Raw genomic sequence first — 23036 nt, 5'->3', positions numbered from 1 at the left:
CAGTCCATTCACTGAATAGTCTCTCATTCCAAGAGCTGCTCCACCTATGCTGTTTGATGTGGTCACACGTCATCATCCACAAAAATGAAGCTAGGGCCAAATGCACCCCTGAAAAGACACGCATAGGGATGGAGCACAGTGTCACAATATCACTGACTGTACCGTGTTCAAAGATTTCAAGGTCAGTAGGCCCATGCAACGATATGTCTTTCACTCCATACCACATGGACCACCAAACCACTAACTGGTTTAACCAATGCTGAAAGTACCCTCATATGTTGGCAGGTGGGAACATGCACCCAGAAACATTATCAAACATGATCATTTTTGTGGTCCAGACATGGAATGTGTAGGCATAGTCTTTGAACATATAACACACACTTGTCAACATTATTGTTGCACTGTACTGTTTGCAATGTGTGTTTTTAGAGGGATGCATTCAACCCTGACTTCCTTTTTATGGATTGCAATGCCTGACTGCATCGAACAGTGCAGATGGAAGAGTTCTTGGGAGGAGAGGATATTTGGCAAACTGACTGGCCTGCTCATTCCCCCAGTTTAAATCCCCTCGAGCACGTGTTGGTGAGATGTATTGTATCATGTCCACATGCACTAACAACCATCCAGCACTCATCAACCTTGCTGCAGGAGATATGGAAAGTCCTACCATAAGAGCTCCTTACCAACCTTGTGGCCAGAACAGGAGCATGTTTTAGAGCATGCATTGCTACCTGTAGTGATTACAACTCTATTAAGACCCATGTTCCACCTTCTGTAATGCCTACAGGACCATAATGAATTGTGGTGACTTCAGTGCAATTATATCTTTGAATAAAGGTATCTTTTCTGTTCGCCTCAGTTCGTATTTCTTTGGGTTACCTTTGTGCTACACTGTAGCACTATTTTTTTAATGCTTGGTCCAAGTTTCATTTGTTATGTTACTTGGCAGTAACACATTATGTGAAAGTTACTTTCCCCCTTCAGTTTTCATCTTATCACTTCCATGTTTGCCAAAAATATGATGTGGCAGCTCACTACGATCACATGCCAGAACACAACATTTATGGAATTCTGATTTTAAGTTTGCAGGTAAACTAATAAATATTTCACCCTTAGCTTGTCCAGAAACTAGAGAAAGTGTTGCTTTTGCAAAACTGCCTTTTTTAGTGACCTAAAGTTTCCTTCAACAAACTTTGGAACACTGAAATGATGCAACATCCAAAGGCTGTGTCAGATGAGTACTGTTTAGAGGAAATCAGACAACACAAATATAATTCTCTTTGCAAATTTCATCAGAAGATCTGTAATGTGTGAAAACAAAGTGTTACCTATTAGGACTCCTTTGTGTTATGAGTTCTTTATAATTGAGGTAGCATAAAACTTTGGAACCAGTCAGTCAATATATTAGCAGTAAACCACCGAGTCTTGGAGAGTTTGTACCTACAGACTTTTGAGCCATCTTCCTGCCAAATTCATCATAAGTCCTATGACTGGTAAACCATATATGGCGAGAGGAGTTCACAAGCTGAAACACTGATATGCTTGCCTATAAGCACAGCAGATGTATTCTGGAAACAAGACACTTAAGTTAGATATGACTCTTTCAGAAGCTGGATCATCTGTGAGATCTGTCTCAACACTATTCCATATATTTGCAGGTGCCGCATTCTCCTACACCTCTTTTAAATTGCCTATGCAACCTGTAAGAATTTGCTTTGTTATTGGTGCCCTTGTTCTCTTGATATTAGCAGAAAAACACTGTCACATTTTTGTATAAAAACTTTACTTGAAACATCACTATAGGATGGTCACAATATTGAACTAACCAAGAAACAAACAATTTCTTGCTGACATCTAAGAATAAAGAGCATCCAGGGATCTATATTGACTTGCAGCTCTCAATAAAATAGTGACTTTATCACTCCTAATAACTGTCCCTACTCCCCAGGTTCTCGTGGCACCATAAAATTAAAACTGAAATGGATATGACAACCAAACTGCATGACAATTGGCAGAGGCTAGGTAAGTCTGCCAAGTCTGTCTTGGAATAAACAGGCATTTTGTTTGGCATCTGTTCTGCCTTTTCTAGCTCGCAGGAACCAACTATAGGGGTACAAAAACCTGGTTTAAAGCATCTGATGGAATCATAGTGTGGGTGTCACAGGCCACTGACATCAACGTTAAATATCACATCCTTTTGATTAAGTACTGTACACAGCGTGTCACATGGCGAATGTATAGGATTGGGTACAGTGTCATGCCTGACCTGCATTTATATCCCAAAGTCAGCAAAAATTAAAGGGCAATGAATATGATGACCTATTGGTGCAATTGGTCAAAGTTGGAAAATGTGCGAACATACCTTGAAAAATGTCTGATGTCTCAATAAACTCATTAGGAATACTGCTGAAGAATTCACTGGGTACCAGGAATGGTTGGTCTTAGATGAGTTCCTGGCTGAAATGTTATGATTTTTCTTGGTGGTACCATGGAGACACAGTACAACAATGAGTAGAGCTTATGTACAATATTGCTATTCATGTTACCTTAGAGACAATTTTAACTGGCGCTGTAAATGCTCACTCTAAAGTCCAAATATACTTCATGCCTTGGAAAACAGCAAGGATTTGAATAGACCTAACTCAAATAGCTAGCCTAAGTTGGTGGTGATACAGAGAATCACTCAGAAATGAGCAATCCATCAGCAAAGAAGGATAGTGGTAATGGTTTTAGCCATGGCTCCGACCATAGGAAAAACTTTATGTCAATGTGTGAAGTGGTCAATCGCAGTTAGACAGTAGCTATGCCATTTCCATCAGTATTGATATGGACATGAGCAGATCCATTGGTTGGGTGGGATGAATGAGCCAAAAGGTGAAGTGATGTGGTGAGTGATCTAATCATGTTGACGGACCATACAATGATGCACAAAAACTACAGTTCCTGGCCATATTCACCAACACAGATGTTTGCTTAGCCAGTCTCATCACAGTCCTGACTGCAGTGTTCAACCAATTGTTTAGCAACAAGATTGCCTGCTGATGGGAGTTTATATCAACAATAAGGTGCACTCTATGCAGAAACTTTGCAGTACAATGTTAGATTCGAATGAAGTAGCTGGATGTCTGTAAACTAGATGATCATGCATGCAAGTTTTGCAGTTAACCATCATTTTGCTGAGACAAGGCAAGTGTTTTGTACTTGAGTTTGCCTGTAACTGTGTCTATGTCAGAAAGATGATATGAGTTATGAACTGAGCTATATAATCTAAGTATCCCTGTTAACATGGCAACACCTCATATGGCTCCTGTCAAGTAATTTAGAGATGCTAGTGGAACAGGGTATCATAAAAGTCCAGCCTTTGTGATAGCAGTCTCAATGTTGTGAGCAGTAGTTTCTGCTTCATTGGTCCACATTATACAGTCCAGCAGTAAATGGTCATGCTTGCAAGTTTTGCAATTAGCTATCATTTTGCTGAGACAAGGCAAGTGCTTTGTACTTGAGTTCGCATGTAATTGTGTCTATACCAGAAAGATCATATGCTGGTGCATTAGTTTATCCATTGACACGGATGATATAAGTTATGAACTGAGCTATATAATCCAAATATCACTGGCAACACTCATATGGCTCCTGTTACGAAATTTAGAGATGCCAGTGGAGCAGAGTATCATAAAACTCCAGCCTTTGCGATAGCCGACTTAATGTTGTCAGCATTATTTTCTGCTTCATTAGTCCATTATTCCATTATAATTTATCTCTTGGTCTTGATGAACCTCATAAGGAATTATTCAGTGAAACAGCCAGAAGCATGTGGTTGTGCATGTGGAAGTGGAAGTGGAAGTAGTAGTAGTAGTAGTAGTAGTAGTAGTAGGTAAAGCCAAGAAATAATTACAACTAATGAACTGCTGTAGGCTGGGGGCCGGCCGGTGTGGCCGAGCGGTTCTAGGCGCTTCAGTCTGCAGTCGCAGGTTCGAATCCTGCCTCGGGCATGGATGTGTGTGATGTACTTAGGTTTAAGTAGTTCTAAGTTCTAGGGGACTGATGACGTCAGATGTTAAGTCCCATAGTGCTCAGAGCCATTTGAACCATTTTGTAGGCTGAGGGAAGTTGCTAATGGCATCCGCTCTCCCCACAGTAGCCATATTCCTTGGTGACTGAACTTGCACTTCAGTGGGTTGACAACTAAGCCATTTAAACAGATGTATGAGACTATTTGCTGTAAGTGATCCAGCTGTCATCAATATACATGTCGCAGAACTCAAGATCAATGCTATTTCATATATCCTTGTGAACTCAAATAGAAAGAAATGGAGTACAAACAGCAGCCTCAGATAAGTCTTCTGGAGCAATGGGTATTTATTTGACAGAAAGCACATATTACGTCTATTGCATTTGCTGTGGATACTGGGTAGAAATCTTCAACGTGTGGGACTAAGTACTGATCCAGATTTTTTCAGGTTTTAAGTTGGAAGTAATAACTGCTTGGGCAGCATTTGATGCTCAGCTGTGAGGCAAACTGCTGTTAGATGACATATGCCCTGAGCAAGCACAAAAGAAAGTTTCTGCTTCACTACCTTCAATTCCTCAGGAGGCAACTGATAAGATCAAGTGAGAATTGGCGGACCTGGATTGTTAGGATGTAGTGTGTAGTTGAGTGGAGGAAGGGTGCTAGCATGGACTAAACTCAGGCCACTGAACACTACACTTGACATATGCATTTCAGGCTAGCAACATAACAGCTTAACAAGTGAAGAACAAGAACCACGAGGCACTAGGTGTGGAGCATGAACAAAGCATGGTAATCACTGCTGGTCGTGATGCCAAAGCTCCCACATTGCTGGCTTTGTTTGATGTGCATTGTACACGGTTTCTACTGTGTGCTTGCAGTGTACTGTGGTTTGTTTGGCTGCGGTTTAGAAAATTCTGATACTTGAAAAAAACTTCATTCATTTAGTGACAATCCTTTGTGTCAAGGTGTGCCGCTAGACAGCGAGGCACTGAAATCACTACAGAGAACGCTCAAGTTCTATGTGTAGGAGAAAGAATACACAAGTATTCATGGACAGCCATCTGTTCTTGCCAATAAAGTTGTGGAACGAACATCAAAAGCTCTTGGAATTAGTGCAACTACAGTAATAAACAAGGAAGCACTATTGAAAAAGTTGAAAGATGTGGATGTCAACCATTACAATTCCAAGCCTTCTGGATCAGATAATATATTTTAGCGACCCCTAGAAAGAAGAAAAAGCAGCCTCACCCTGTCATTGACTTAGATTATTTCACACTGGTGCAATTTGCAGGCATATTTATGCTTATTATAACAGGAAGAAGTATCCTACCATATCAAAGTTACTACTGTCGTTAAAAGAAAGTGGATTTTTCAGGGGTGGGAAAACGTCACTACAAATTGTGCTGAGAAGTACGGATTTCTGTTACAAAGCACTAGACAAACACAAAAGCCTGTTGGAAAAGGCGCATACTGTTACGGCTCTACGTATATTATTGGACAAAATTGTGTGCAAAACATTCATTAGATTTGTGTTTGTGATGACAACCAGGTGGTTTCGGTGCTGATTCTGACTGCAGTGATGAGAAGCTGAATGGAATTGCACAATTGTCACCGTAAAATGGTGCGTGAAAAGATGTGGGTATCGATTATTTATTGCTTAACTGTCATTATAAAACATAGAGTGAGAAGTTAAAATCTCAGTTATTATTTATTTTGTAAACTATGTACCACATTGTTGTCGAGATATCAAATTCTCAGTTTCTTTGCTCCGTTATTGAAAGTGAGTGCTTCATCATGGTTACATCTACTTTATAATGTGGTTGTTTATTTGCTGCCATTGTGATAGCAAGCTGAAAACGAATTCTTATATATACTGTTATTGCTCAATAGTTTGCATTTATGAGATGGAACAGACAACCGTATCGTCTGCTTTTGTGGGCTGGTGTAGCAACATCACTACTGCAGTACAACCAGCCTAACTTTACTTAATGTGAACTGTCAGGTGCAATGTTTTGCTGGTGCAGGTGTAGAGCACTGCACTCGCATGATGAAACCATATGAGCAGCACTCACTGCCCATCTCTCACTCTGTATGCATTGCGGCAGCATGCAGCTTGCTGCTTCTGCACTCAGTCTCACACTGCACACACTCACTGAGTAGTCCTGCCATGTAGCTAAGGAAAAAAAAAAGACTCTATACGAATTTGTCACACTGTAGCGGCACTAATGGGTTCATTGGAATACATTTTTAATTAGAATTTTTTTAGCTGTTGATTTTCCATGTTTTCCATAGAGAAAGTGTATGCGCAATACCTGAGATTCACCAAGTAATATCACAGTGATTGAGTATGATCATCTATAACACAAATTAAAGTGATAATTTAACACTGAATGTTATTGAAGGACACTGATTAAGCTGTGGAACTGTACTTTGCATGAAAGGATAACTGATTAAATAATGCTCGCATTCAGTCTGCTGCGAAATTTGCACAGACAATGAGAGATATTTTGGACAGAACAAATGAAAAAGATATTTGTTGAGGAATGTGGCAATAGATAATTGTCAACTTTGTATATAATTAACAAATTACTTCAATCCAGCTACACTGTCATATGCAAACTGATCAAATGAACTAATAGGCCTTGTTACAGGTGATTATATTTATTGCAATGACCAGAAAGACGAAGGAAGTGCAAGGTGTCCTGATAAGCAGAGATGGGATGATTATTCAAATATGTAAATCATTCAAACAAATTTATTTGCAAATAAATTATTTGTACCTTAAATAAAGAACAGAGCAGAATTCCACTATATTTTCTTTGTTTACTTCCTGTACCAATTTCTATGACTAAGGTTTGTTCCCTTGGCTCAGTGCAGATTCTATTTGGTAAATAACTTATAAACTGATTGTATATAAATGTGCCTCACTTGTTCAGTGGGTTAAGTTCCAGACTACAAAGCCAAAGGTTCTGTGTACAGATCACCATTGGTATTACAGTTTTTTCTATTACTTATAGCTTCCTTCGCCTGTAACAATAAGAAAAATGCCAAGCCACGTTCCATCATATTTCAAGTACATGCTGAACTGTAGGTCCCTTTGTAACTGGCTGTGTAAGTTGTTTCAGGAGTGGCAAGAAGTCACGAACACATCCCCAAGCCTTATAAAGCACTGCAGTATTCAAGCCAACTTTCGGGTTGAGCACAGCTTTACTTACTTTACCACAGAAATACTTCATAGAAGCGCAAGCAGCCTTAGCAGTGACACTATCGATGCAGCCCAATTCAGCTGACTCTGAACTTGCCATTCCTCCCCCAAACCACCACTAACATGTGGAAGTGTTCTACATAACTTGTAATCTGCAACACCTATATCCCACTGTACCACAATTGCTAACACTATCAGGGTATGGGTATCTTTTTGATATAATTTTTTTTTTTTTTTTTTTTTTTTTTTTTTTTTTTGCTGTGCTACCAAACAAATGAACAAAGTAAGAATTCAATGGTTGCTAACGGACTTTAAATCTACAGTCTTATAAAGAATTGTGGAATGCTGCTGGATGTCCAAAGTCATCTGAAAGTGTTTTAGGATTAGGTCTGAATAAGTTTGCTGTTAGAAGACGGAATAGTTTCTCAATATAACATGTGCCTATGCAGTTACGTAGAGCTTAAGACTGAAAAATTTTGGATGAGCATTGGGTTTGAGTACATGCACATCTATATTAACAATCTGCAAGACAACACATGGTAAGTGGCAGAGGGTACCATGTACTACCACTAGTCATTTCCTTCCATTTGCAGATAGAGAAAGGGAAAAATGACTATCCATATGCCTCCATACAAGCCCTAATTTCCCTTATCTTATCTTTGTAGTCCTTACGTGAAATGCACATTGGTGGCAGCAGAATCATTCTGCAGTCAGCTTCAAATGCCAGTTCTCTAAATTTTCTCAATAGTGTTCCACAAAAAGAACATTGTCTTCCCTACAAGGATTTCCACTCACTTATTGACTGAACCTACTGCTAACAAATCTAGCAGCCCACCTCTGAATTTCTTTGATGTCTTCCTCTAATCTGAACTGGTACGGATCATAGAGAATACTCAAGAGTAAGTTGCATTAGTGTTCTATATACATTCTCCTTTACATATTAATCACTCTTTCCAAAAATGCTCCCAATAAACTGAAGCCGGGCAGCCGCCTTCCCTACTACCGCCCTTTCATGCTCATTCCATTTCATATCACTTTGCAGTGTTACGTCTAGATATTTAACTGATGTGAGTGTGTCAAGTAGTACACCACAATGCTGTATCCAAACATTACGGCATTGTTTATCCTATTTATATGCATTAATTTACATTTTTCTACATTTAGAGCAAGCTGCCATTCTTCACACAAACTCATCATGTATTCTCCTACAGTAACTCAATGAGGACACCTTCCCCTACACCACAGTATCATCAGTAAACAGCCACAGACTGCAGTTCGCCTATCCATCAGATCATTTCTGTGTAAGTATAATGAGAATAAGAGCCGCCCTCTCACACTATCCTTGGGCACTTCCGACAATACCCTTGTCTCTGACGAACACTCACTGTCAAGGGCAATGTACTGGGTTCAATTACTTAAGAAGTCTCTGAGCTGCTCATCAAGCTATACTGTATGCTCACACCTTCGTAAACAGTCAGCCTTTGGGCACTGTGTCAAATGCTTTCCAGCAATCTAGGAGTATGGAATTTGCCTGTTGCTCTTCATATATCCTTTGCAGGGTGCCATGTGATAAGGGCAAGCTGAATTTTGCATGACCAATGCTTTTTAAATCTGTTCTGATTTGTGAACAGAAGCTCAAGGAAATTAATTGTATTGAAACTGAGAATATGTTCAAGAATTCTGCAGCAAACTGAAATTCATGATAATCATCTGTTATGTTGTGGATCCACTCTTTTATGCTTCTTATATACATGAGTCACCTGTACTTTTTTTTCCGATTGCTTGGGAGTTTGTGTGTGGTGAGAGATTCACAATAAAAAAATTAATTCAAAATAAAAAAATTAAGTAAGGGGCCAATGTTGTAGAGCACTGTCTCGGAAAACTAAATTGGGATTTCATCCAGACCTGGTGATTTATTGGTTTTCAGCTGTTCTCGTTGCTTCTCTATGCTATGGATGCCTATTATTATGTCTTCCACAAGGGAAGCTGTACAATGGTCAAGTGATGGCATGTTTGTACAATCCTCCTGAGTGAATGATATTTTAAACATGAGTTTTAAAACTCCGGCTTTCTTTTTGTTGTCCTCTACTGCCACACCAGACTGGTCAACAAGTGACTGGAGAGAAGCCTTTGATCTGTGATTTTACATAGCACCAGAACTTTCTTGGGTTCCGAAGGTATGACAGTGGAAGCTGTATGTTTTGTGCCGGAATCTTTTCGTAGATGCATGAATTTCTACTAATTTTTGCCTGTTGTCATTTGTGTATTTTTTTTAAACTGAGAGTGCAACAGTCTTTGCTTCCTCGGCAATTTCTAAACTTTGTATAATGGTTTTTTTTCCATCCTTAATCCTCTTAAACGGGACATACTGGGTGATCAAAAAGTCAGTATAAATTTGAAAACTTAATAAACCACGGAATAATATAGATAGAGAGGTAAAAATTGACACACATACTTGGAATGACATGGGGATTTATTAGAACCAAAAAAAAACACCCCATATTGCTAGATGCATGAAAGATCTCTTGCGCGCGTCGTTTGGTGATGATCGTGTGCTCAGCCGTCATTTTCGTCATGTTTGGCCTCCCAGGTCCCCAGACCTCAGTCCGTGCAATTATTGGCTTTGGTGTTACCTGAAGTCGCAAGTGTATCGTGATCGACCGACATCTCTAGGGATTCTGAAAGACAACATCCGACGCCAATGCCTCACAATAACTCCGGACATGCTTTACAGTGCTGTTCACAACATTATTTCTCAACTACAGCTATTGTTGAGGAATGATGGTGGACATATTGAGCATTTCCTGTAAAGAACATCATCTTCGCTTTGTCTTACTTTGTTATGCTGATTATTGCTATTCTGATCAGATGAAGCGCCATCTGTCAGACATTTTTTGAACGTTTGTATTTTTTTGGCTCTAATAAAACCTCATGTCATTCCAAGCATGTGGGTCAATTTGTACCTCTCTATCTACATTGTTCCATGATTTATTCAGTTTTATAATGTATACTGACTTTTTGATCACCCGGTACTTCTCCCGAGTCCACAATTCCTGTACGTCCCATCATACTGGAACTAAATGATGTCACTTCATGTTATAAGTGGGATGCTAACAACAGCTTATTTGCTCTTTCTAGCCAAAATACTCTCCCAGGCTTCTTGATGGATTTATTAATTTTAGTAACCATCATTGCTAAGATGACATCATAATCACTAATCCCTGTCTCTGTACTGGTCCTGTAGATAATGTATAAAACATGTCCACTGCGTGTGACCTGTTGAACTAACTGATCAAGACAATTTTTGGAAAAGTGTTCAAAAGTACTTCACAAGACTGCCTGACCATACCACCTGCAATGACTCCGTAGACCTCACAGCATACACTCAGTAGGCTAAAGTCGCTTCCAACTAATATTGCATGACCTGGGTATTTCTGCACTACTGAGCCTAGACTTCTTTAAATTATTCTAAAATAGTCATGGTGAAGTCGAGTGGCCAATATAAATATCTGGTGATTAACTTAAGCTCACCTAATCCTGTTACATGTGTGTAGATATCTACACAGTCAGACTCAATTTCGACCTGGGTAGACACAGTATTTTTGTCGACTGCAATGAGCACTCCCCGTCGTATGGCACCTAATCTGTCTTTTCAATGTATGTTCCATGCCTCTCTGCTATGTACGGGCCATTCGCAATCTCTATCTGCAACCTTTCTTACACCACCAGATAACAGACAGAAGACACCCACCTACGTAGGGAGAAATGATAATCATAATAAAATAAGAGAAATCAGAGCTCGAACGGAAAGATTTAGGTGTTCCTTTTTCCCACGCACCATTCGAGAATGGAATGGTAGAAAAGTGGTATGAAAATGGTTCGATGAACCCTCTGCCAGGCACTTAAGTGTGAATTGCAGAGTAACCATGTAGATGTAGATGTAGATCCTGAAAGCTTACCAGGCCGACAGGTTCCAGTGTGAGTACCACCAGTGGACCTGCTCGCTTCTGTGGGTCATGTGGCCACAAACGTATCCACCTATATTCTGATGCCGCCCGGACATATAGGCTAACACCAAGCTGCTCCATATCAATCTTTCCCTTCGAATTATATGGGCCAGCCACTGACCAAAGAACTGGTTCATCAATCAGAGCTCTTGTTATGATAACCATCAGAACTGTTGACACCATGGTGCTGCCAGTCACCACCAAACATAGAGCCACCACTGACCACCTCAAGCACTGCTAGGTAGTGGCTTCTACAGCAGAGACTGCAGAGGAAATTCGTACTGGCTGTCACCATTGTCTTACATAACTGTTCCAATAGAAAGTGAACTCACATTTTGACTTTACCTGTTATTGGGACCATCTCTCATTTACGAACTTGTGTAAAATTGGTGCTTACCATGAACTACCACATAGAGTTCTTGTAAATAACACTCACCAGGAAGGAGCTCTTGTTTGTGTACTTATTACCAAACTTGTTCTGCATTATTTACCTGGGCTGTGGTCTTGTTGCACCTCAATTGGTGCAGGATATACCACTTGCTACCTATTTCGGACCTTTCTACAGTTTCAGCTAGCTCTTGGTTTCAAGAATAATTTGAGTAAGGAAACTTTCATGGAGGGCAGTTACATCAAGGACTTTGTCACGAATACTTCGACAGCTTACTGACCACAGCTTGACAGTTGAAGTGTCTTTGTATGTGATCTGATTACTTCACTCTCTGCGTATTGACTGGCGAGCATTCACCAGACAACCTCAAACTACCACCTAGGCTAAAAAAAACCTATGTGCACTCCACAAATAATCTGCTACCTGAGTAGCTGCTTCCTTTGTGTAGTGCATCCCTGATCTATCAAGGGGAGTCCTACCACTTTCCCCACCCCATAATGCAGGTGTAGATATTACAGCCAAGACTGCAACAGACTCAATGGAGCCTTTGGTTGAGACCCTTCATTTGGTTTCAAATCAAATGATCCTGGCCAATTCTGGGATCGATGCTGCAAGGTATGACCTCAGCTTTCACTATGTGCATGAAGCCAACAGTCTTCACAATTTCCACCAACTGAGGATGGCCTCAGACCCCAAGTGAAGGATGCCACTGGTGCCAACATAAGCTACAACTTGCAGACAACAGCATCCTTCATGCTCCATAGCTGCAGGAGGGCCTCCTCCATATCTCTGATGAGCCCCCACCCCAGCAGATGTACGAGGTCCACATTGGATTCTTTTCTGACCATGGACAGCATTTCCCTGAGGGGCTTCACAAACTGCCTCACATTGAAGCTCCTGATACCTAGCAACCCCCCCCCCCCCCTCCCCTTCCCCCCCCCCAAAAAATAAATAAATATCCTATGTACCCTGGTGACCTGTCTACCGTATTTACACGAATCTAAGCCGCACTTTTTTTCTGGTTTTTGTAATCCAAAAAACCGCCTGCAGCTTAGAATCGAGTGCAAAGTAAGCAGAAGTTCTGAAAAATGTTGGTAGGTGCCACCACAACTAACGAATATATGTAGCTCTACACAGGCATGCTTTGAAGGCACAAAGATAAATACTGGTGCCAAAACCTCTGCGTCAGTAAATAAATTTTAAAAAAGGTAGAAGACAAGCTTTTTTCTCTGCCTGAAGTTTTGACCACTCCATTTTCATACACTGTCCAACACAGTAAATAGAAATTCCATATTGTTCATCTTCGAATGTAGCAGCCTTTCAAATATTTGTAGCAACAAAAATAAATTTCTTTACACAAAAATACCAACAATGCACAATGCTTTAGGATTGTTGCACGAGTTGAAACGCTGGGGCTCATTAAGATTTCACATAACAGCACCTATTGCTTCGTGGAATTTTGTGAAGTGCTTGTTGGTATTAGTGTACTATAATGAACTGCTTTCATTATAGTGCCAAATTCAAGAGGGGAGTTATTTCTTTTGCAGAACAAAGTTCTAATCGTGCTGCAGGTCTGCGATACGGGATTGATGAGATCAACGTAAGGCGATGCCGACTGCAGAGAGACAAATTACTTGAATGTTCAAGTAGCAGGAAAGCATTTAGAGGGCCAAAGTGCGGCCGATATCATGCACTAGAAGTGATTTTAAATGAATTTGTTAAGGAACAGCGTCAGAAATTCCAGCCTGTGGACACCGAAATTTTATAAATTAAGGCACATGAAATTGCTAGAGAGCAAAAAATCGAAAATTTTAAGGCTAGTCGCAGCTGGAATGATCTGTTTATGAGGTGCTGGTGTTTTTCACTTCGGAGGCTAACTTCAGTTGCACAGAAGCTGCCGAAAAATTATGAAGAAAAACTAGTGGAATTTCAGCGCTTCATAATTAGGAGGTGCACAAAAAAGCAATACCTTCTTGGTCAGATAGGAAATGCTGACCAAACTCCCGTATATTTTTGACATGCCGTCAAATTATACAGTTGACACCAAAGGAAAGAAAGGCATAAGTGTTCTTACATCAGGGGGTGAAAAACAGCAGATGTCCGTCATGCTTGCTTGCACAGCAGATGGACATAAATTACCCCCATTCATAGTTTTCAAGCGAAAGACTTTACCGAAATTGAAAGTGTTTCCAAAAATGTAATTGTACGAGCAAACAAAACTGGGTGGTTTTCGGAGGACATGGTGCTGGATTGGATTAGGTGTATGTGGAATTGTCGTTCTACCACAATGCTTGGTTTACACAGTCTGTTGGTATTAGATGTGTATGCAGGCCATACAACACCTGCAGTAAAACGAAAATTAGAGGAAAGCAAAATGAACTTGGCAGTAATTTCAGGCAGGATGACGTCGGTCAATTCTGCAACCACTTGACATCTATTTGAATAAACCATTTAAGGACAAGCTTAAACGCATGTACACAGGTTAGCTTTCAAAAAGCGACAGACAACTGTCACCAACAGGATGTGTAAAACACGCAAGTTTGTTGCAAGTATGCCAATGGCTTTATGATTCATGGAAGTGTGTACCAAATCAGATTGTGCAACAAGCATTTAAAAAATATTTGATATCCAATGCACTAGATGATATGGAGGACGATGCTCTGTGTGAAGAAATGAGCAACAAAGAATCAAGTGATAGTGATTCAGAATCATGACCGATATTTTAAACATTTCGTATAAGATAGATTACAAACCTAATAAAATTTAGTTTTAAATTTTCGCGTTTAATGTCCAAGTTATTTTCATTCTTATTTTATAAATGTTGCTATTCTGCATCGCACAGGATAGAAAAGCGCGGAGAGCTGCATCAAACCAGTCTACTAACTGAAGACACACACTGCATTTGAAGTCATCACTAAAAATCTACTACGAAAATCTGGCTGGAAAGACTGTTTGGGATGTATGTCAATATGGCCAACTCTACGTTCTGAATTTTTTCCTACCTGTGACAAGAGATGGTTGCTAATAGGAACTTTTATGAACCGTGAATCACATGCAGTATTCTCTTCACCATAAGAATAATATGAATGTAAACATTATGCCATATATTCTTTCGTGTTTGCTGCTATCTCATTTAAATCCTGTCTGTCTAATAAACTAGAGTGACACAACAGCAAATGCGGAAGAACATACATATCATGTCATGTTTGTATTTGTATTATTCTTATGCTGAATAGTGATAGAGTCAGAAATGAAGCACGGCAACTGACTAGATTTTTAAATCTAAGATAACTCTAATTTCTGTGCAGAATGTAATGTACTAAAGAGGCGACCACAAAGATTTTCAAATAGAGAAAAATTTTCGTTAAACTCTCGTTCAGAACATCTATCATCATGCGCAGTCTATTATTTGGTTCTTGTTGATCATTATCAAAGAAAGCAGCGGTGTAAGTGACAACAAATAGCAGTCTCTTGCCATTGTTTCTCTAATGAGACAATTTCTCTCTTTTTTTTATTGTAAGCGGCAGTACCATGCACAAAAGCGAGCCATGCCGCGAGCGGCGACAGGTCGTAAACACTCATTATCAGAATGCGACAAATAATGCATGACACAGTACAATAATGCATTTTCAGCTTAGAGTGACGTAAATACCTATATCAAAGAGAACAGTACTTATCAGATCAAAGCAAAATAAGCAATCGATTCAAACCAGACGAAGAACGTGAAAAAAGGAGGGGTACCCATAGAAATTCAGACAGAGTGCCTGACACATAGCAATGGCTACCTGGTAAAGCTTAACTGCTAAGCTTATGACTCGAACCAAACTACTGTAGCTGTATCTTCATCCATGTGACCTAAATTTTGTCTCATGTTACAATGGACCAACTCTGTTTCGATTTGGACGTGCAGTCTAAAACTTTTCTCTCCCCTTGAACGACGAGTCTCAAATTTGAGGTGTGGCTTAGATTCGGGAAATTTCTTTTCCTTGATTTTGAGTCTCATTTTTCAGGTGCGGCTTAGATTTGAGTAAATACGGTACTCATAGGGTGAACTGCAAGGTGTCTCAGCAACAGAGCTTTACAATTAAGTGACACCTGAGGTGTCCCATATGATGCACCAGATTCTCTGCAATTGCTACACCCTGAGGCAGCAGCCTGAAGACAGCTGAAGGTGGTCAAAAGTGACTTCAGGTGTTCATGAACTGCAACTAGCTGCTCCTTCATTTGCACACAGTAAGCACACATCCTATCCTTCCTAGTACTACTAACGTATGAATTAACTATAAAAGCACATGCAAAAAGCTAAATATGTGCCTTGCTACCTTTCTGATGTGTTACCAATGCAGGCTGACACCTTACCATGCTGTGTAGCTGGCCGTTAAAAAGATTTGAAAACTGTGCTACTGACTATGTGAATCTACACTTTACCATTACTAAAACATGAGATTACACCTCTGAAGTATAAAGACATGTACAGAATTTAAGAATTAAACTACTTAAAAACCCAGAAAAAGCCAAATGCATAACTTGCTTCTCTGCTGGCTTGTCACAGGTGGCAGCTGGAAATTAACTAGTACATAAAAGAGTTTTCAATATTGCAGCACAATGCCAACTATTTTACTGAGAAAGTGTTAAGAAGTGATTGGAAGACTCTTTTGCTTTTCTACACTAACTTCAATTACTGCAGAATTGTCTTATCAATGATTTAAAAACAAACAGTTCACCTGTAATGCTGCCCATTACCAAGGGAGGCTTACAACAAACTACAGACATCCAACAGCCAAAGAAATGTCAAAGAATTTGGGTCACAATTTCAAATGACGTTATGATGTAAAAAGAAAATTTTATTTTGAATGAATTTTGGTAAGTGGAGCTAATGTGGAATTACAATGAATTTTTTTCCACAGACTACAGTGGAACTGATGAGTTCTCAATTTTTTCTGAAGAAGGTTTTGTCACATACCATTATCATCAAATAAAGACGAATTCAAGAGATATAACACACTGATATCATCTTTGCATGTAGAGAATGTATTTTCCTTAGTGTCACAGTGGTACATCTTAGAAAATCAAGTAAAATTTCTGATGAGATGTTTGAAAAAAGAATTGTTCTGAAACCTAATTTAAATGCAACAAAAAGTACATATGTTTAATAAATGACAGGGAATTGGAGCAATAAATGTCACTGAATATCAAATTTTCCTGTTATTTGTTGTACTGAATAAATGTGTTTGGTCATGTAAGTGAATAATGTTTTAAATAATATTTGTTATTCATGGAAAACAAATGACAGTTTTTATCTGTATTCATCACTTGAATAATTTTCACCCTAAACTGGCGGTAAGCGAAGCTTATCACACATGCACGCTCTGCAAATTCACTGTCTATGCACAAGTGAATGTATTTGCATGACATCCACAAGGCTGTGAAGAAGTGCACATTTGGCTGTGCTATCCATGTGGCTGTGTACGAGTGCTCACTCTCTTGTCATTCGGCGGAGCAGCATCGGTAATCTTTGGCAACTTTTGCCAAAGTGTGCAAAGTGTATTCCCCTGTCCCTCACACCTCTTAGCCATGTAAACATCATGCGGATCTGCCACGTGCTTACGGTGCTCTATTGTGGACAGCTACTGAACCACCTCTGTGAACTGTCAAAGCAGCTCTAGATATGGTAAATTGCCAGTGATGATGTATATGGCAGTGTTGTCTAATAGCGTAAACCCCCATGGCTAACCAACTTAGCAGTTTTATTGAGGAGGCGGTGATGGTGAAAATCCAGTATCAGCCTGGGGGTAGGGGGGGGGGGGGGGAGAAGAAGAAGAAGAACTGCTCCAAGCTTGGAGTATACCATGTTTTTCACTATGAATCACCATACAATCTCAAGGGGAAGGCAGATGTTTGGTGACAGCGTGACAGTGGAAACGGTCTTTATTGTGGAACCAATGGCAGCACAGAAGCAAAAATCATTGTCAGTGCTGTGGCAGGGCAGTCAAGAAGATAGATACATCGATCCAACTGCCTAACTCCTTCATATGAAGTAATTTTTGTTGTTGTTTGGCTTCAGATTAGGTTGAGCGACTGATATCAGAGCATGTTTTACAGCAGTGTATTTATCAGCACTTGGTGATGAGGTTAATATGTCTTTCACTCTGTGGCCATGTGCTCACTGAGAGCAGTGACAATGTAACTATACTTTGTTTCATTGGAAGTAACGTGGGATAACATGCAGAAACAGGCGTTTGAGTTGTTTGAACCACAGAGCAGGATTCAATGGTGGAAGATGGATTCCTAAGGGCATCACAAGCATATCTGTAGGAATGTAGATGGTACATGGCACAGTTAATTAGGGTCAATGAGGTTGGCTGGAATATGTGAATTCACTGAAGCTGATGGATTTGAACACACCACAAGGAAGACGTGGTTGTGTCACGGAATAAAATAGTCAGTGGCTAATCACAGGTCACAGCTGTCTTGTAATTAGATCATGATATGTCACAGTGTAGGTGTCGGAATTACCAAGATGCTCTGGCGGATAAGATGTTCGGCGAGATCCTAACAAACTGAGTGCTGGACTCCAGCCTTGTTTAAATTGCAACCTCCAATCCAGTTTATAATAATATAATAACATCTTTATTTTGATAAGACTCATTAACTACCCTATCCTAGAAACTTGGTGATTGCACCACAGCATTGGTCTCATCATTTTTGTTTTAGAAAGCATCACTTGTGCGAAACTCGGCTTGTCCTTTTCTCACACTATATACTAAAAACCATGTATGAAGGGCAACAGGCAGATTCTGTATTTCTAGATTTCCGGAAAGCATTTGACACAGTGCCCCATTGTAGGCTGTTAACGAAGGTACAAGCGTATGGAATAAGTCCACAGATGTGTGAGTGGCTCGATGACTTCTGATATAGTAAAACCCAGTACATTGTCATCGGCGAGTGTTCATCAGTGACAAGGGTATCATCAGGAGTGCCCCAGGGAAGTGCGATAGTTAGTTAGCTGGTTGTGTGTTCCATTGATCAATCACACGGTACAGTAGCCATTGTGGTGTGGAACGTGTCAAGTGCACAAGAGAGTTAAAGATTAATATTTCTATTATTTACCCGATTCCCTTAAATGGTTCCAAATGCATATGCTATATTTATAGATTTATTTATCTATCAAGAATTCATTTATGGTATAGGAGGAGTGATCAAGGAGATATGATTTCAATTTATTTTTGAAGCTATTACTGCTGCTGTCAGACATTTTATTTCATCTGGTAATTTGTCAAAAAGTTTTATAGCAGCATATTTTACCCCTTTCTGTGCTGAGTAAAGGATAGTGTAAGTCTTTCTTTCTTCTGTTATTATAATCATGAATGTCACTGTTGTTTTTAAACTGGTCCATGTTGTTGAGAACGAACTTCATTAGTGAGTAAATGTACTGTGAGGATGTTGTAAGAATCCCAATCTTTTAAAAAGATGCCTACAAGATGTGCGACTATGAACCCCACATTATTCTAACCACTTTCTTTTGAGCAGTGAATACTTTTTGTCTAAATGTTGAGTTACCCCAAAATATTATTCTGTATTACATCAAAGAGTGAAAGTATGCAAAGACGTTAACTTACTAATTTCTATATCCTCAAAATTGGCAATTATTCTGATTGCAAAAGTTGCTGAACCTAGTCGCTTTAGAAGATCCAAAATATGAATTTTCCAATTAAGATTCTCATCTATATGTACACCCAAAAACTTAGTATGTTCTACCCTGTCTACTGACTTCTGTTGATGTGTTATATTTATTGAAGGAGCTGTACTTTTTGCAGCTGAAAACCAATTAATCAATTTTTCCAAAAACCTTATTTGTATCATTTTCAATTGGAGTTTCTTTTAATGGATTAATAATGATGCTTGTATCATCAGCAAACAATGTCAATTCAGCTTCCTGTTTCAGATAGGGAGGTCGCCCACATATATCAAGAACAGAAGGGGACCCATGATTGAACCCTGTGGAACAACTGATGTAATTTCACCCCAGTTATATGAAGTGGCAAACTTATTTAAATCACTTGACCCATATAAGGAAACTTATTGCTTACTGTTCTGCAGGTATGACTTAAACCACTCATATGCTATTCTACTTATACCATAGAACTGTAGTTTCTGTAACATAATGTCATGGTTCACACAATCAAATGCTTTGGACAAGTCACAGAAAATTCCTATTGGTGACATTTTACTATTTAAAGACTCTATTATGTGGACATTGAAATTGTATATTGCTGTCTCAGTGGAACAGCATTTTTGAAATCCGTACTGTGATTTACTAAGTACCCATTACTGTTGAGATGGCTAACCACTCTTGAGTACATTACTTTCTCGAAGATTTTGAAAATGCTGTAAGTAAGGATACTGGTTAATAATTATTGACATCTGTGGTGTTCCCCTTTTTGTAGAGAGGCCTAACAATGGCATATTTTAACCTGTCTGGGAAAATACCTTGATATAGTGATGCATTACATGTGTGACTCAGAACATAAGCTGTAATTGCTCCACATTGTTTTAATATCTTATTAGAGATGTCATCTACTCCAACAGAACATTTATTTTTCAAAGATTTAATAATTTTACTTATTTCACAAGAGATTGTTAGGTGAAACTTAATCTGACTAATTTTTTTCAAAAAGGCTCTTCCATGTACTGCCCGGCTTTTTCTTTTGAACTGTTCTCACCAAATTTTTTCCCAACATTTAAGAAATGGTTGTTAAATACATTAGCTACTTGTGTACTGTTGGTTAGAATGGTCTCGTTCTCTTTAATAGTAATACTGTCTACCCCAGAGGTTACTTTCCTGTCTCCTTTCTAACAACATTCCATATTGATCTTATTATATTGTCGGAGTTGTTAATTTCTTCTCTATAACATACATATTTCTTGATTTCCTTACAAGTTTTCTCAGTATGTTACAATAATTTTTATAGTGTAAAACTACTTCTGGATCTTTACTAGTTCTTGTGTCTCATACAGTTTTCTTTTTCTTTCTGAAGACACTTCAATACCTGTAGTAATCCAAGGTTTCCTTGAAAAGTATGTGGTGTTACATTTAGTATTTTTTTTGGGAAACAATGTTCAAAAAAGGATATAAATTTATCAAGAAATATGTTGCATTTATCATTAGCATTTGGCTCATTATATACATCACCCCAAATTAACATTTTTTAAGCTTTCTCTGAAGTGCTCTATAGGTACCGAGTTGAGCAACCTCACACTTTTACTTAAGGGTTTCCGAACTGTACACCCTGTTAGGTTTTGTAAGTTAATCAGTTGTGCATCATGGCCTGACACTCCATTTACCACAGGGAAAGCATGTATTTGTTTTACATCCTCTTTCTGTACAAATACATTATCTATTAGCGTGCTACTGTCTTGAGCTATACATGTAGGTAAATTGATCACTGATTCTAAGTTATATGATGTTAATAACACTTCTGGTTCACTTTTCCTATCAAAATTACTTAGAAAGTTTACATTGAAATCACCACGGATTAATAACTTCTTCTTTTTGTCTGACAGACAGCATAATAGGGAGTCAAACTTATTCATGAACAGCTCCCAGTCTCCTAATTGGGACCTTACACTGTTGCTAATATCAATACTACACTATCTAGCTGAAGTTCACATGCACAAACCTCAAAGTGCTGATCAACACAAAATTTGCTAACTTCTACAGTTTTGCATTTATACCCTTGTTTTATGAAAATGACAACTCCTCCTTTATCCATCCTAGATCTACAAGTGTAAGATGCTAAATTATACCCACATATACTGACATTATCCATGCCCACAGTTACATCGTGTTCAAACAGACAGAGTATATCAATCTCATTCTTATTTTTGAGATCATCTAAACACACTACTAGCTCATCTACTTTATTTTTTGTTCCCCTGATATTTTGATGAAGTAAGTTGATACTGCCCTTCGCTTTACCCCTATTTACTGTACATGAAGTTTCTTTTATTCTATTTATCTTGATTGTCATCTGTCTGGAATTTGGCTTTAACCTAAAAAAAACTGTCTGCCTGGACCTATTAACCACAGGGATCACCCCTTGTGTGACTGTGGACTCCCTTACAGTTTCTGCTAATCGAGAAGCTAACTTATTTTTCCCCATCCTATTCAGGTGTAGGCCATGTGTAGTGTATCCCCACCTACCAATAGCATTTACTGGAACAAAACTTACGTGAGATTTTGCCAGTGTCTGGAGCATCCTGTTCAGCTCAGTGTTAACATGCTTTACAGCAGTGTTTACCCAGGGCTGATCATGGCACTGAAAGACCTCCACAAACCCTACATTTGTGTGCTCAGTTTCTGCTCCTATTTTATCCAGGTCACTCCTAATACTGTATCTTGGATTCATAGCCAGGCTGTTTCCTGCTCCCCCAAATATAATTACCTGATCTTCCTTCTCAAAGTCCCTGCATAGATGACCTAAGTTTTCTGTCACCTGGCTAAGGCTAGCACTTGGTTTCACAAAACTTGTAACCTAGTACCCTGCACCTAATTTCTCCTGAAGCTGCTGGCCCACAACCCTCCCATGACTGCTGCCTAAAATCAGCAGTCTTCTTTTCCTATTATGGTTTGATCCTGACCTGTCTTTTTTCTTTAAGCTACTATTCTGCTTCAACCTACTTTCAACTACCTTCCTCCACTTCAGATAGCAAGCCAAACCAATTTACTAATTGAATTTCTGGAGTTTATTCAAGTGTTTCCCTTTTTCGCCCTTTTTTTGCTACCTTTTCCCAGTTCCCAGACTTATCTTCCCTGATGGGAGTGAAATTCACTAGATGCTGTGCTCCCATAGGAGTCTACCTGTCTTTCTGGAGATTGAGCCACCGTATGACAAGAGACGAAATTCTTGGCTTCTCTGTTTCTTTCTCAGTCTCAATCTTTTCTGTAGACATTGTAGATTTTGATTGCAACACCTGCTGAATTTGTCAACATGAGTACCCAGCCCATTATTTGTAGGTGTTGTAGTTCTTTGAAGAGACTCTCTTTGACAATGTTTGATTTCTATAGATTAAAGTCTTTAACATAGAATTTATTTGTTACAGAGAGTGATGGTTCAAGGCACAGAGGTAGAGGTCACTGCATGTACATAACAACGCATCTTGTAACACCTGCAGAAGACAACTGTGTTGGCCTTCAAAATATTGTGCACACAAAAGGAATTTATAAATTGGCTGTTCATCCAAATGCACACTATTAATCAATCATCCTGAGAAAATCTGAGAGATCACACTGATTCATATTCTGCTACCCAGCAGCTAACAAAAGTTGTTTGAGAGATAGCAAAAAGTATTCCCTCAAGGCATAAAGTATCTCCTGTTTATGATACTGATGGTAAAACTTGAATGGCAAGTCTAATAACCATG

The 23036-nt window shown here is 39.1% G+C and overlaps 1 protein-coding gene across 2 annotated transcripts in view; it reads right to left on the bottom strand.

Moving 5' to 3' along the window:
- LOC126248413 (protein zer-1 homolog) overlaps positions 1-23036 on the bottom strand; it is a 171780-nt gene that overhangs the window by 45751 nt on the left and 102993 nt on the right. The window lies entirely within an intron of this gene.

The sequence above is a fragment of the Schistocerca nitens genome, chromosome 1, assembly GCF_023898315.1.
Source record: "Schistocerca nitens isolate TAMUIC-IGC-003100 chromosome 1, iqSchNite1.1, whole genome shotgun sequence".
Lineage (NCBI taxonomy): Eukaryota > Metazoa > Arthropoda > Insecta > Orthoptera > Acrididae > Schistocerca > Schistocerca nitens.
Note: the sequence above shows the minus strand (reverse complement) of the source record. Positions and strands in the feature narration are given on the sequence as shown.